Source organism: Ambystoma mexicanum, chromosome 8 (genome assembly GCF_040938575.1).
Source record: "Ambystoma mexicanum isolate Mex_15411 chromosome 8, UKY_AmexF1_1, whole genome shotgun sequence".
NCBI lineage: Eukaryota > Metazoa > Chordata > Amphibia > Caudata > Ambystomatidae > Ambystoma > Ambystoma mexicanum.
Genome location: NC_090929.1, coordinates 753,620,669 through 753,636,409, shown reverse-complemented (window position 1 = coordinate 753,636,409; position 15,741 = coordinate 753,620,669). Strand labels below are relative to the sequence as shown.

Sequence of the window (15,741 nt, the reverse complement as noted above, 5' to 3'; positions counted from 1 at the left end):
TATAGATGACCAACTTAATCCTCCCCCGACCTTTATGGGCTACTGCAAGACCTCTCTCTTCATTTCTCCACATGTAACTTTTAAAAGTACTGGGACCAGGAAGGGGAGACTGAGAGCAATGAACACCACACCTTCAGTTTACCACTCTGGTACTTGGACGAGGAAGATGCTTGCAGTGTATGGTGAGAGTCAGGCATGTCCCCTTAATCATGGTCAGGCAAACTTAATGAAGGAACCACACCTGCAACCTGTTAAGCCTTAGTACACCACAGGGGAAACAGGGAGGCCTATGAGGAGTATTCCAGCAAGGGACCCATTTTTGCAAAGGTCAGCCATGGTGGGACCTGTGAAGGAGCCAGAACGATGGCCAGCAGCCCACAGAGGGAGCATCCATGGTGAGGAATCAGCAGCCGGAGCTGCAAAGTGTAGAAGAAAGTAGGACGCCATCTGCGTCCATCCAGAGGCAGCGGAACAACCAGCGTGTGCAAGGCAGGACTTGGTGTGAAAGCGGGGCTCTCAGGAGATGGCCCGCCAAGACCAGAAGCAGGAAAGAAGCAGCCGGAGCCTCAGAGGAACAGCGCAGAGGACCAGTGAGTGTCGGGGAGAGGCATTCAACAGCTGGGGGCTTTCCTAGCGGGATGCAACCAGTTAATGAATTACAGAAGTGAATAAAAACTTTAAATTGAACATATTGAATCCATATTGAATACCAAAGTAAACAGAAATGTGAAATTAAGCATATCGAATGCACATCGAATACGGATTTGAATGAAAGCTTGACATTAAGCATATCGAATCAAATGCATACTGAATACTAAACTGAATAGAAACTTAGAATTAAGCATATTGAATGTTTGTTGAATACCTAACTGAATGAAATCTCACAATTAAGCTTATTGAATCTGCAATTGAGTAAAACTTTATGGGCAAAAGCAAATAACAGAGAACGGCCAAAGAGAAAGTGTACATATGAAAACAACATTGAGGAAAGAGCACAAGTGTGAAAGAGTGCCATAAAAGGTGGGACATGATCAAAAACACCAGAAAGTGAACTTTATGAGTAAATGCAGTACGGCAAGGCCAAAGACTGTGAAGAGCTGTGTTTCACTTTATGGCAGAGCCAAGAGGCGAACCAGGAGGAGCCAGAGGAGTGTAAATACTGCACATAAAGCCAAGAGGCCAATAAAGAGAAAACCAAGGCAAGTAACTCTGTACACAGGAACAAGTCTAGAAGACCCTTTGTGGGCTGAGGAGCCTAAGCATCCTGGTTGCACAATCGGTGATGGGTGGACCGCGTGGTCTGACAACTGCGCCTAGACCAGTGAGCCCTCAACTGTGATATCTAAAGATATTGTTGTTGTGAGGGAATGTGGAAGGGACCCAAAGGGTTAATGGACAGAGCTGCAGGAGGAGGAAAGGGAGGAGCCTCGGGCAGGAAGAGGCGTTAGTATGAACAAAGTAAGCATTAGAAAAAGACGTGTCCTGTCGTCCTTATCATTGAATTAATAAGAGTAAAGGTGTAACAATTGTGAAACAAACTAAGGATAAACACTGCAAGTGAACTGGTGAGGCAATCCGGAAGGAGGATCAGGCTGATCTTGAGTTGTGTTGAACCTTTTGAAAGACTGAAACAAGTACAAGTGGCTGAGCTAAAGTCGTAGGGAAATTCCACCTTATCATAGGGCGAGTTAGGCCTTCTACCATCCTGACATTTAAGTTAATAAATATCTTTTGTTTGAACTTTATGTCTGTTTGTGTCTTGCTTCATGATGCCTTCACAACATTCACTTTCTCAAAAGGGCAGCCTCTTTGTCACTCTTGTCTTTATGCCACATCAACAACTAATATACCCTTAAGGATGTAATTCTACCTTTCTTCCTTGTGGTTTTGACAATGTGAGTTATACCAACTTTTTAGGGAACAATTATACTCAGCAAGCTTCACCTCTTACAACCTTGCATTTGCCTCTTCACTTCCTGTCCACCAAAGCAGACCAATTGTCTGTCTGTTGTTAGAATCTTTTTTCTGAGGACAACAAATGTACAATGTTTAGCTTTGCCAATAGTGGTATCCCTCTTGACTTTAGGAAATACTTGTTTCACTCTTAGCTTAGGCAATTCTTGTTTCACTCTTGGCTTAGGCAATGCTTGTTTCACTCTGACTCACAATAATTAAGGTTCAGTCACTTAAATTACAGTACTACATTATCTTCAAACCCTTCACAATTCATTCTTCGGTTAACATTTACCTCAGAACCAGTTTTAAGCACATGCAACCAGTCTTTCATCTGTTTTCAGAAGTTTTAACATTCCATTAATCTGGTTCTGAGTATTTTACTCTTACGCGAGTGCTAGTCAACAAGTTCACTCATACGCGAGTGCTTCTTTTGTAACTTCCCAATGTCTGACAATCATTGGTTGGGTTTACAGGGCTATTGCTCGTACGTGAGTGATTCTGCTTGGATACAGTTGCCTGCCTTTGTTTGCGCAGGGGTCAGAACGCTCGGTAACATTCGCCGTCTTCTGTCTTGCTGTCTTGCTCCCTTCATGTGCTGCAGAAACTGAACTGTTTCTGGCTTCATTTAGACACACACCCTTCCTCGGTACAGGTGTCTTTGTTCTCGTCATGCAGTTACAGATTTTCTCTCGCTCCTGGGACCCTTGCCTGTACACCAGCTTTCAGCCACGGTCTCCGGCACACTTATTGCTGTGTAATCTCTGCAATCAAGTTCACATGGGAAAAAGCCATCTTCATTCACGCTCTCCACTGCACAACCTCTGCACTTCAGATTTAGGGGGAACAGGACCTTCTCAGGACAGGCAGCTGAAATCTGCTTGGTCAAAGTCCTGGCGTTGCATCTTTCCACAAACTTCTGTTTGGATTGCCAACAACGTGCCACTGCTCTGCTTCCGCTACTGCTGCGACCATTCCAGCCACCTCTCCATCTCCTTCTCCATCCAATGGCCTGCTCCTGAGGGTGCCTTTTAAGCCTCTCTGCTTCTTTCAGGTATGGGTCATTATGTTTAACAAGCTGACTATTCCTGCAACATTGCTCTTGAGCCCTCTTCCTCATCCCAGTCTTTCGGGATTTATGGGACTTGTAGTCCCAACCAGCAGGCTTAGGGTTAGTTATTTCTTCTACTTGGCCTGCTGCCATTAAAAGTGTGGTATTTTGGGGAAGGTGAAACAAGGGGGTGTCCAGATCTTCCTGATCTGTCCCCCCGATAGGATCTTCCCGCAGAACGCCACCGCCAGGGTCGGAATCAGGAAGCGTCTGTCCTTCCATGGCAACATGAGAATGGTCCTAGGCCAGGTTGTTGTGAGAAATAATTGTTGATTCATCACAATGCGCAGTCTGTTTTGTGAATTGGTGAACTAACACGTTGTTAAAACTCTAGAATGGACATTTATTTGAGAACATTCTATTCTCAAATAAATTGCTTGTTTATTGATCTTTTCAATTGCAAATTTGGTGACGTCTTCTTAAACTGCAATCCTCTTAGCCACGAGACCTGATAGGGAAAACTCCTCTTAGCTACAGATTCCGATTTAGAAACTAGGCAATGGATCACTTCCAGGCAATAGGGGCAGTGACCGAACTAGCTGTCAGTAAAGATCAGGATTAATTATCATATAGGTTTATCTAGCAACACTGAAGAAGTGTTCAAAGCTGGATTTTTAAAGCACTGTTTTCAGTACATTGGATCTTGTTGGACTAGATAGGTACAGTGCCTTAGTTCTTCAATGAGATCTAGTGGCTCAGTGGTAACTGCTCATCCATAATTGCAATGGAATGATCAGTGAACCACTTTCCAATGATGTCAAGATGTTGGATTGTCTGGGTTTCAATTAGGCCCTACATTTTGAGCAACCATTCATAAGACTAACATTAATGTTTGTTTTCCTGAAAGATATGTGAATTAAATTGTGGACATGTCCCGGATTCATGTTTGTCTCTTCACCTCACTTTCCATGATGGTTCAGCAATTGCAAGGACACCACCAATTGGGTATTATTTTAATGTGGTACTGCATACAGACACCCACACCAATGCAACTAACATCCCGCACAACACTCCCACAGCAATTATTAGCTGCAAAGCTCACGTAAGATCTCCATACACAAATCCCAGTAGACCTCACTCCTGCTCATGCACACTCAGCCAGCACATACATAACCCATTTACACACTCAACTCTACTAGCCAATATATCTTCCATTGAATTCCTTGAAGACACTGTATAAGCCCCAAATAACATGTGCATTCCTCTTAGGGAATTTCACAAAACCACACACCTTTAACAAGCTCCTGTCCAAGGTAAGACTCATATCAGCAAATCATATCTTACCATTTAAAACAACATTTATGATAGCAATTCCTCAAATGCTCATCACTTGTTTTGCTCATCCCAACATCGAACATATTGTTACACCATACATAGAATACCATACTCACATCTGGCAACAAAGAGGCTACACACAAGACAATCCAGACATCACAAGGAAAAATCAGGATCCAAAGACAAGTTCAGAAATGCAGAACTTTAGCACACGCATCACCTACCCACTTCCTGAAGGCACAGCACATGGCCAAATTGGCTACAATGTCATGTGGATCGAAAAAGGATGGAAGATGCAACCACTTTTCATAGCTCAGAACTATCAGGCCACAATTTGCCAATTACTAAAATACCTTTCAGTGCCAAAAGGCTGTGGAAGCGGAAGACATTGCATAGCATAACATCACATTTATTGTCCTTTAGGGTTACAGATGTTTTGGTAATTGCTGAAGGCAATGGTTAGATGCCCAATTGACTTGGTAAACTATCAGATTGATGGAGTGGGGCAGGCGAGGGGTTGTGACAGTCCGAGGACCTCTGTAAAAAATGGGGGGACTCTGTCCACCCGCGTGGACCCTCGACTTGAGCCCTGTATGTGACAGTGACTGCTTACTATTGTAGAGGAGGAGCCAAGTACCCCCACTCCAACTGCCCCACCTACATTAGCTGAGAAGTATGAACCAAAGTATGTGACATATACTAAACCAATAAGAAAGCAAGAAGAAGAGCAACAACTCTGTGCAGTACCCATAAGAATACCTATACCTAAGAGAATATGGGAAGTGGCACAGCGAGTAGAGTGCTCGCTTTGACATCTGTGCAGAGCCTGCTAACGCAGGTTCGAATCCCGGCGGGGCCAAACTCAGCCTTTTATCCTTCCGAGGTCGATAAATGAGCACCACACACCGTGGGTAATAATAAGCAGCGCTCAGATACCTGAGGGTTCGTAGCGCTATATAAGTGCCTAATTATTATTATTATTAAAGTACCCATTGAGGAAACCATACCTACATCCAAGACAATATGATGGCCATTTGAACGCGATTCCTGATGAAACAAAGAAACTGAATGACCAGGATGAATGGTGACATCATACGAAGCTGAATCGACTCCATATAGATGATAACCAGACCAGAGAGGCAGACGATTTATAAAGAACAAAGAAGTACCAAGGATAAGTGACATCTTGGGATCAAGATGAAGAGACTTATGCCACAACATGATGAAAAAACGTAGTTTAAAAGTGTACAGATGCAATGAGACGCAAGCAGCAAAGCAATCATGAAGCTAGCCAAATGCTTATAGTGAATAGATTGCAGCAAGCGCCAACATATACATATATACCTCATAGATACATATGGATTAAATAATAATGAATGTTTCCACTACGTATATAGCAGTCGTGAGCAATGAGGAAGGCCTCAGGTCAGTGTTGCAGTTACAAAAGCAAATTGAATTAAACAGAATATATTTCAGCTAAGGAGTTGGCTGAACCAAGAAAGCCAAGGTCTTATCAGAACTAGAATTGACTGACATTGGATACAATTAAACGTGAAGAACAGAAGCTCCTGTTCAAGAAGGTCAAGTGAAAACAATCGACGTCAGAGGACTATTGGAGAATAAAATCAAATACATGAAAAGGCTCAAATCGTGGTGTCCAGTCACGTGATGGAAGAAAGTTGGACGCATGAGAAGATCACACCTACGCACGGAAGCCAGACAGTACCCATACTACTTAAAAATAGCAACTAAAAGGAAACTCGGGACATAGATTATTTTAATGATCTAAAATTTGGATTGCAGTGTTTGCTGAAAATTCAAGTAAACTGCTGTATAATTACCACTTTGGAATGCATTAAGATAACGCATGTTCAAAGATGCTGATGCAGTATTGGATGGAGCACTCTAATTGGAGCTTGATGCCCTTCCATACGTTCGTTGAAGCTCTGATTAAAATACATTTGCCAAATAATTGTTTTTCAATGTGTACATGCTATCAGTGTTGATAGCAGATAACCCAGATTTCCTGTTGCGGAAATTCTCTGTAAAACACAGTCTCAAAAGTTTTAAGTCAAGTTATTTATTTAATACAGATTTCTCCATTAACAAAACACAACTAAACAAATACAAGAAACACACATAAAACCAAAAAAAGTGCTAAAATTGCCTACTGTGCAGAGCAATAGTCCACCTTAAAAGAGCTCTTGAGACAAAATTGTATAAACTAAAAAGAATAGTATAATTGCAATTCATCATTAAGAAAAGCGCCTCACGATAAAACCTAATATAAAATGGAAAATACTGGTTTAAAAATTCCTTGTGTAGATCAGAATAAAATATGCAAAGAAGTAAAAAATTGCCAGATTCTCCACTATTCCTGCATTACAATGCATTACAATGACAGTTCCTGCCGATCCCAGACTTGTCCCACACTGTCCCATTCTGTAAGGGCAGCAAGTTCAATCTGCACGACAACACCAGCCTCCTGCATTCAGCAGATTTAATTAAACATATTTCTCCACCGTGAAGCGGAGAAACATGTAATTCCACATAAAGGGCAAGCAAAGGCAGTGTGCTTGCTATCCTCATGCTCTGTTCCCTGTCCATCCTTATTGCTCTCTGTTTCGCCATGGTCACCAGGTAGGACCATTTGAAGGCGCCCTATATGGACCCCATTAATTGACACCCCTCCCTTTGCCATATATATTTTGAGGCTGTAAGGGATCCTTCGATTTCCCCCGCCACCTCATTCAGGTTAGGATTTTCCAAACTGCCCAAGCTAACCTTCAGGATGTAACCGGCATATCTAAGTTTCGCCTGTATCTACATGCTGGAAATGCATAGTTCGACTTGCAAGGCACTACTGGGGGCACCTTGGGAGAGTCCAACAAATGTTTTCAAGATTCTATTTTGGGTCTTCTCTAAAGCTAAACAGTTTGAATAGCCACAAATTTCACTTCCAAATAACAACAGTGTGTGAACTTTAGCTTAATAAACACTGAGGCATTTATCCAGCATGCAGGCACCATACATGACGTCAAATCTGAGCAGCCCCTGTAACTCTGCAGCAGCGTTGTGGCTGTGGCCATTATATCTCTCAACCACTTCCCGTTCTTGGTAAAAAGTAAAGCTATTTTGCAGTACAAATCCGATTTGTTTATGCTTGAGTGCCCATGAAGATTTATAGCAGCCTTTCCCAAAAATCAAAATTTTGGTCTTAGTAATATTCAAATTCAAACAATGGGCTGGAAGGTACTCCCCGATATAGGGAAGTCTGTTTTACAGCCCCCCTGGAGACAAATCGACCAAAGCTGTGTCATCAGCATATAGGAGTGCTCCATATGCAGTGCCGAGGAATGAGGGGATGGTTAACTCTGGTTACCAAAGTCTTGGGATTAAAATCCAAAACAAGCGAATAAATAGTAGTGGGGCAAACCATGTTTTACCCCTGTGTTTGTTCTTAAGATACCAGACATCCTTCCTGTGCATGGGGATCGCACTGATGTATGTGGGTCCTTGTAGAAAAGTTGTAATAGACTCAGAAGCCCTGTCAGTATCTTTAATGTTGCTAGTTTTTGCCATAACATGTGTCTTGGGATCGAGTCACAGGTCGATAAAGTCCACCTCTAATTGTATTTATTTATCAATGTATTCAACACAAGGCAGTGCTCGATCGTGGAGCATCCTCTTCTGACTGCTACTTGGGATGAATTGAACAGGTTTAAAGAGATGGCCCATTGCTGTATTCTGGATAACAGGCATTTAGAAAAGACCTTGCCCGGTATATCCGGTATATCCGGTATATCCGGTAGGGACATCATTTGATAGCAGTTGGGATCATTAGTGTCCCTAAATATGGGGACTATAATGCTCTGTGCACATGAGCACGGTAGGAACCCCGAATAGCTTTGCATTAAAAAGTTTAAATAGGATTGGAAGCCACCAGGCTGAAGAGGCCTTAATAAAGTCAAAGTGCATCCCATCAGGCCAGCAGCTTTGCCAGAGGGAAGGGTTTTTAAAACCAGGGCAATCTCCTCAAGGCTAACCCTAATTATTTTAGTGCTTAGGTCCTCAGTAGTTTCTAGGGCCAACTGGTCAGCATCAACCAAGACTCCCTTGAAATGGGAGACCCTCTCTTCTAATGAACTTTAGTTAATTCTACTTTCTCCTGGAGCCGCTAAACCCCTGGCCAACAACTTCCAGAATTGTTTACTGTTTTTAGATTCGACTGCTAACTCCAGATGGTCCCACTACTTTGCAATGTGCCCCTGTTTTTTTTCTATTTTCACAAACTCTTATAGGTTTTTTTTAATCCACATAAGGGGTCTGACTGGAGATTCCTCACTTGGCATGCAATGAAGATTGAAGACTTCATCGACCTGCAATCATTGTCAAACCACAGAGCATCTCAAATTCAGTTGAAATGCAGTCATTTTAGACTATCATTAGTGGTACGTCTTGAGTTAATATCTTCTATAAGCATATCATAACAGAGGATCACGGATGGACCTCCCAAGTCTCCAACTAAAATGTGATCTCTGAGGCTTTCAACAGTGGAAGAGAGTCTGATCCTTTAAAATTTCTCCAAGCTCAATTTTTTAAATGATCTTCCGTTATCCAATGCAGCATTTGTATTAGGGCAACTAAATCATACCGTCCCTTTAACAACGTTTTTCACTGAATTCGTTAGGTTTTCATTAGCGCAACTTAATCATAACATCCCTTTAACAACGTTTTTTATTGAATTTCGTAGGTTTTTATCAGTGCAACTTAACCATAACGTCCCTTTAACAAAGGTTTTTCAATTAATTTCATGGGTTTTTACCAGGGCATGCCATTTTCCTACAACGTACTAATATCATACTTACCCCAATATAGCAACACTTCTGTCCAATTTACAATGTTTCACATTAAAGCTCTGTCATTTCCCACCTTCTAGCATAATTTTTAATACTTCTATAATCTTTTTTGCAACTTTTTCCACTATTTTTGCATCCGTCGACGTCCACGAACGTCTGATGTCATCACAGACCTTCCAGACGGTGCCATGTGATCATGCGCTCGCACGCAGCATGATAACGTGTCTGCGAAGGCGTCCGCACTTCGCTATCGGGTCCATGCTTCGAGGACTGTTTGGCACTGCATTTTGCGACTGGTCTAGGAACTTTCAAGCTCAAAATGTACCCTTGCACAGCTCCTACACCTATACTTACTCATTATCCATTGGCAATCTAGTATAAAGCACATACTTGGAAGAATATTAGCAAAACTGCTCTTAAAAATGGCATCAGCTATTGCCATCCCTCCTCCCAAGAGCCACCACCACCACCAGCTGGAGGACCTACACAATAACAAGCGCAGTACTTCCAAAGACAATGAAGAGGACTAAGAAGATGAGGTAGAGGAAGTGCCTACCTCTATCACCCAGAGAGAATCATCATGGGTGTGGCAGTTCTTTACCACTGTTGGGAGTGTACCAAACGCTAAAGCTACCAAAGTGAAATGCACTGAATGCAACTTTGTACTCATTCGTGGACAACCTGCACAGTACTCCTACAGGACAACCTCCATGCGCCGCCACACCAAATCCAACCACTGCAATGCTCTCAGAAAGGTTGTTCCTTTCTCAGCAAGTAGTAGGCTGTCTTCTTCCACCTCATCTTCCTTAACCAATACTATAACCACACAGCCTACTTCTGTGGTACACAAAATCCCACTAGCTACCTTGCAAGCAATAAAAGAGGCTGTTGATCCATATCATTGGAAGACAACAGTCCTTGGTATATACTGCAACACACCACTCTGCAGGGGGAAGCAATTTCGACGTGCATTTGAAGCTGAAATCAAGGAGCGTGAGAAACACTGCCCACTACCTTAGTAGTAACACACGCGCAACATCTTCCCCTGTCCACCTAGCCCCTCCATATTAGTGCTTGGTGCCTCTTCCCTCATTTCCCTCCTCGCATTACCTTCTAACCTCTCCTGCAACCATTTTTTTTTAAACAACAGAAGAAATGTTCCTTTAGGAACCACCTTTCAAAGTTAAAAAATAGAATAAAAAAATAATCTTATAGACTCCAACTACTTTACATTTCTCAGTAAAGTACATAGACTCAATACGTTTTTCCAACATTTCCATTAGCATTTTGTATTATGCTAATGGGAATGTGATGTTCATGCACCGTTCAGGGACCGGAACAGGGGATAACAGCCCAGCAGCCCAATGTTATCGGCCCAAGCGAAGTGTGTCTGTGTGCGCCCTGATGCCTGCGGGCTTAGGCGCGTTATAAATAAATAAATAAATAACGAGGGCTCCGGACCATTATCCTCCATTGCAGCCCCTGCAATGGGGGATAAAGGCCATTAGAAAATAAATGATTCTTCCTAGGATTCTTTACAGAGCCCCTCTTCCCTTTCCATGGCAGCTTGCAGAACCCTATGACCATATTACCACAAGCACATTTTTTCCCTTTCAAACCTATCCTACCTTCGAATAACTTAACCACATAGCCGCTCCCACGTGGGCATGGGCACTTTAACACCATTTTTGACCTTATACCATGACCCAGACAATCTGGCCACTGCCCATGGCCACAGTCTATACCTCAGTCACCAAAGTTATATCACTATTTTTTGTACCTACATTATGATACTTGTTAAAAAGTAAAACACAGGCACATTTGCAAAACCATGCTTTAATGTCCTTGCCAATGCTCCTTACACAAGTTTGCTTGAAATCCGCCCATGTTTTATTTTCTAAGTGTCAAAATGTATGTACATACAATAGTCATATAACTTAGCCCCCACTTGACAAAATCCATTCAGTATTTACACAAATATTGAAGGTTAGGTCTATAATCTTTCTCAAAACATTTATCCACATTCGTCAAATGGCAACAAAGTTATAAGCCAACTAAAAATGTGGAGACCCCCCCTCTAATTTCGCCCCCTCTTGAGGAAATCCCACCAAACTATAGAAAACCATTTATATCTCGATCTAAAATCTTTTTGCAAACTTTTGTGTAGATTCGTCAAATAGCACCACATTTATAAGCCTTTACAATATTTTGGGACTCCCCTCTAATTTTGCCCCCTCTTTACAGAATCCCACAAAACTTTGCAAAACCATTCACAATTAGGTCTAAAATAAAATTCCAAAATGACATGCAGTTTCATTGAATGGCGCCAAAGTTACAAGCCATCCAAAAACTGCATTTCACCAACCCTGTAATGCAGAAATGGGCACAGATGTCCTAGGACATCTGAAGTGTCCGCGAACACCAAAGGACTATTTTAGGACTTTCGGGGATTAAAACCACCCGTTTTTTGGCTTCTTATGGCCATATCCCATCCCATCCTCATCCCCCCACCTCCCCAGAGATTGTTTGTTGAGTTTGACAAGTGCAATGTGGCATTTTCCTTTTTTTTTCGCTGCAGTGTCCGTGGACACCGGCAAAAGTCTGTGAATCCGAGATGGTGGCCTTTTCGGGAAAACTGGCACCTTTCACATTTTTCTCCATCCAATCAGCATGCCCGCCCGATGTCCGAACAGGGAAATGGGTCTGCATACCAAACCCAGATATCACTAATTTCTTTTTACCTACATTTTGCCGTTTTAAAGAAAACTACTCGATGGATTTTCACCAAATTTACAAAAGCAGGTTTTCGGGACGAAGCCTCCGCTCCTGCTGCAAATTTGGGGAAAATCCATCCAGCGGTTTGGGCTGTAGGCGTGGGCAAAGTTTTTCTCCATTCAGTCTATTGAAAAAAAAAAAATTGGGATCCCCCTATAACTTTGCCCCCCCTGGACAAAACCTCACCAAACATAGCAAAAAGATTCAGAGCGGGCCATTTATTTCTTTTTGCAAAGTTTGCTGAGGATTCGTCCAGGGGAGAAAAGTTATAAGCCACCCGAAAAGTGCTCATCCTATGGGTTTAGCAACTCAACCATAACTACACGGCCGCTGCCATGGGCTGTGATATATATATATATATATATATATATATATATATATATATATATATATGTTAAACAGAAGGGTAAAGGTGCTGGGGAGGAGAAAGCTCTCCCACAAACACCTACCAAAAAATGCCCAAGCACACAAGACTTCAAATTGTGTTCAAAGTTTCATTTTATTTATCCAAAAAGAGTGAACTTAGTATAAAATACACTGGTATAGCCATGTTGCATTTATAGTGTGCATATATAGGGGGCCTTCACTTGAAGGCTTATTTTACTATACGGAAGCGGGCATTGTGGTTTCAGGGCAGTAGCAGCACACATTCGTTTTAGGGCATTTATGCCACTAGCGGGAAGAGAGTAGCACTGTGAAGACATTTTTTCTATCACGGTGCAGCATTAAATTAAATAGGCGCACTAGCGCTTTTACTTGTGGTCACTTCTTTTAACATTGTAAAGCAAGTGAAGGTGAAGGGCTGTTATGGCTTATCGTCAGCTGGCATACACCCAGTATAGTAATGGGGAATTAGGCAACTCACAAATGTGGGCAACTATGTATTTACACACTGAACAATAGCGGATTTGTTGCAATCAGAACCATAGAGTTCTAAACAATTAACTGTTAAAGTTTTTTTTTTTTCTTTTTTTTTTTTTCATGTTATGCAACTCAACTTTTTTTATGTTATGTAAGCTGCACAGCTGTGCAGACCCAATCACCTTCAGTGCAAGGGTATAAAAACACAAGGAAACAAACGTTTGGAATCATACTAGCCTGAGGAAGCTTGCGAGTCGAGCGGAACGCGTGGCGTTTTCCACCCGCTGTGGGTGAGTGCTGCATGACACCTGGTCTGCTTAGGTATTGTTATGTATGCTTTTTATACTATGTTCACTCTTTTTGGATAAATAAAATGAAATTTTGAACACAATTTGAAGTCTTGTGTGCTTGGGCATTTTTTGGTAGGTGTTTGTGGGAGAGCTTTCTCCTCCCCAGCACCTTTACCCTTCTGTTTAACATATATTGAGTGTAGCCTGCTCTAGCCCGGCAGCACCAGCTCAGTAATGAGGCATAGCGCAATTTGTTGGCTAATCATCTGCTTTACTAACAATATATATATATATATATATATATATATATATATTTCCCAAAAGAAAGGGGATGAAGCCTCCATTCTTTGGAGCTGCACTCCCATCATAATGGATTCCATCAGTTTATGGCACCAATTGCCGAAATATTAAAAAGTTGGGAAACACCAAAAAACTGCCCAACGAAATCGTAAAAAGTAAAAAGCTTTATATTAAGATATGCAGTTTAAAAAAGCTTCCCAATTTCAACCGTGCCAGAGAGCCTGACTGACGCGTTTCGCCACACTCCTGTGTGTATATATATTAAACATTTACTTATTTATCAAATTGATCTTCTTAACTGATAGTGTTTGATGTTTCACCACCAACCAACTCATTTTGTTCAGTGAAACATTGGGTGGATTGGCATGCGTCTAGTGAAAATAGCAAACACGTCTTTTTTTAAGTCTGACTTCTACATGCACCTTTTTGTCTGCGTTTGTCTACGGTTGTAAATTTTGTAGTATGTTACTACTGTTACTGTAGGGGGTGCATTCAGTCAAGTTAGTTTTGCCCATCATTCACGCGTGCTTTAGGCCTACTGTTAGACTTCTTCAATCACAGGGGTTTTTAGTGATCTAGCTTTCCTTTGTATTGTACAGTATCACTTCCCATTTCTTATACTGTCAAAACTTTTCCACGAAACATTAGGAAGATTTAATGCTTTTTATTATTTTTCTCCCCACATATTCCCATATTACAGAGAACGTGCTATGGCCTATATTGAGGGTCGCTGGGTTTAGTCAATGCCGACCAGCGCTATACTTTTTATTGCAGTCAGAATAGTCGGTCATTGGATGGGCATTGCTATCTCTGCCAGGCCCTAGAAATGAGGAAAATGTATATTGGGCGTTTATGCTGATGTTGTGAAGGCTTAGATTTATATAATAGTTTTAGCTATGTTCATAATTCTGAATTTTATTTATTTAAAGTTTTTTGGAAGCCGCATTGTGATTTAATGGTATACTTGACTGGAATGAATTTTAAAATGCATTTGCCTATGGATATGTATATAGGTTTTATGGAATTGTTCATTCCAACATACATTTTAACCTGCTTACTTATACTTAGCTATTAGTGGTAGAAGTAGGGAGAAGCTCTGCAAGATCATGATGGCAGCGGCAGCAGGCAGAGGGTTGCAAAGCTCTGGGGAGGGCATGAGGCATGGGATGGGGTTGTTAGGTGCGTAAGGAGACCAAGAGCCTTGGAGAGCCCAGGGACCAGCCGTTTCAGAAAAAACAGTCTCAAGAATCACCCCCTTCTTATCTGTTCTACATATGATCCTTGAGTTCTTTATAGTGGTGTGTAATATGTTCTATAGTGTTCAGCAGCCCAGTTGAGTCTGTAAGCACAGGTGGGGGAGCAATGGGATGCAGCATTCAGGCAAGAATAGGGGAATTAGCAACAGGCTAGTCTACAAGTACTGGCACTCTTTAGTCCCATTAGGAATTTGTGACGAAACAATGGAGCAGCAGCCTGTGAAGTGGGTAAAAGAGAACATGGCATTATGGGGTATGGCTAGTTGGTGAGAATGGGAGCCACGGACCAGGTAGGTAATTTGCCAGTTGGTGAACAACAGGGCAAGGAGGATATGTCCTTAGATAACTTGCCAGTCCTAAGACCACTGGCAGAGCACAGGATCCCAGGGCTTTCTTGATGTGATTACGGTTCCATAATGAGATATCGCCTGGACAGTAAGACGTTGGGGCATGCTGGTGACAAACAGATTACTATCATGGATCCATGCCAGTAGTAGTTGCTACCCTAGTGTCCTACTACAGATATCACAGTCTATAGCCTATGAGGTAGTTGTAGCATTTTCGGCTTTGGTATGCATGAGGTACAAATGGGCCTCATTACAAGTTTGTTGGTGCGGAAAAAACAGGTGGTAATTCCATTAATGCCACTTTTGTTGTCACCATTGAAATATATGTTTGACCTTAAAGTCGAGGATTTTTCCCCAGCATCATGAAGGTAAATCTGCCACTTTTAGGTGAAATTTCAGCAGGATTAGTGAGGTGGAATTGCCACATGGGGTAATCCCACCACAATCTCAATTGAGTCCTATGGAATCCGGAACTGGGGATTAAAACCATCCTACCACCAGTTGTAATCCCGTGGTAAAGCCTCAGGGCCCAGTAACAGTAATAGAAAGCAAGTTTGGGAGTAATTTGGCGGATGAATTACCAAATGACCACCAAACTCATAACAAGGCCCAATGTGCTTTTATCTACATTATCACAAAGGTGATTCTGTCCGACAGTTTCATATTGTTTATTAGAATTATTTAAAATCAATTTGTATTGCTAAATAATAAAAA

General features: G+C 41.8%; 1 protein-coding gene across 15 annotated transcripts in view; it reads right to left on the bottom strand.

Moving 5' to 3' along the window:
* SORBS1 (sorbin and SH3 domain containing 1) overlaps positions 1 to 15,741 on the bottom strand; it is an 862,221-nt gene that overhangs the window by 366,675 nt on the left and 479,805 nt on the right. The window lies entirely within an intron of this gene.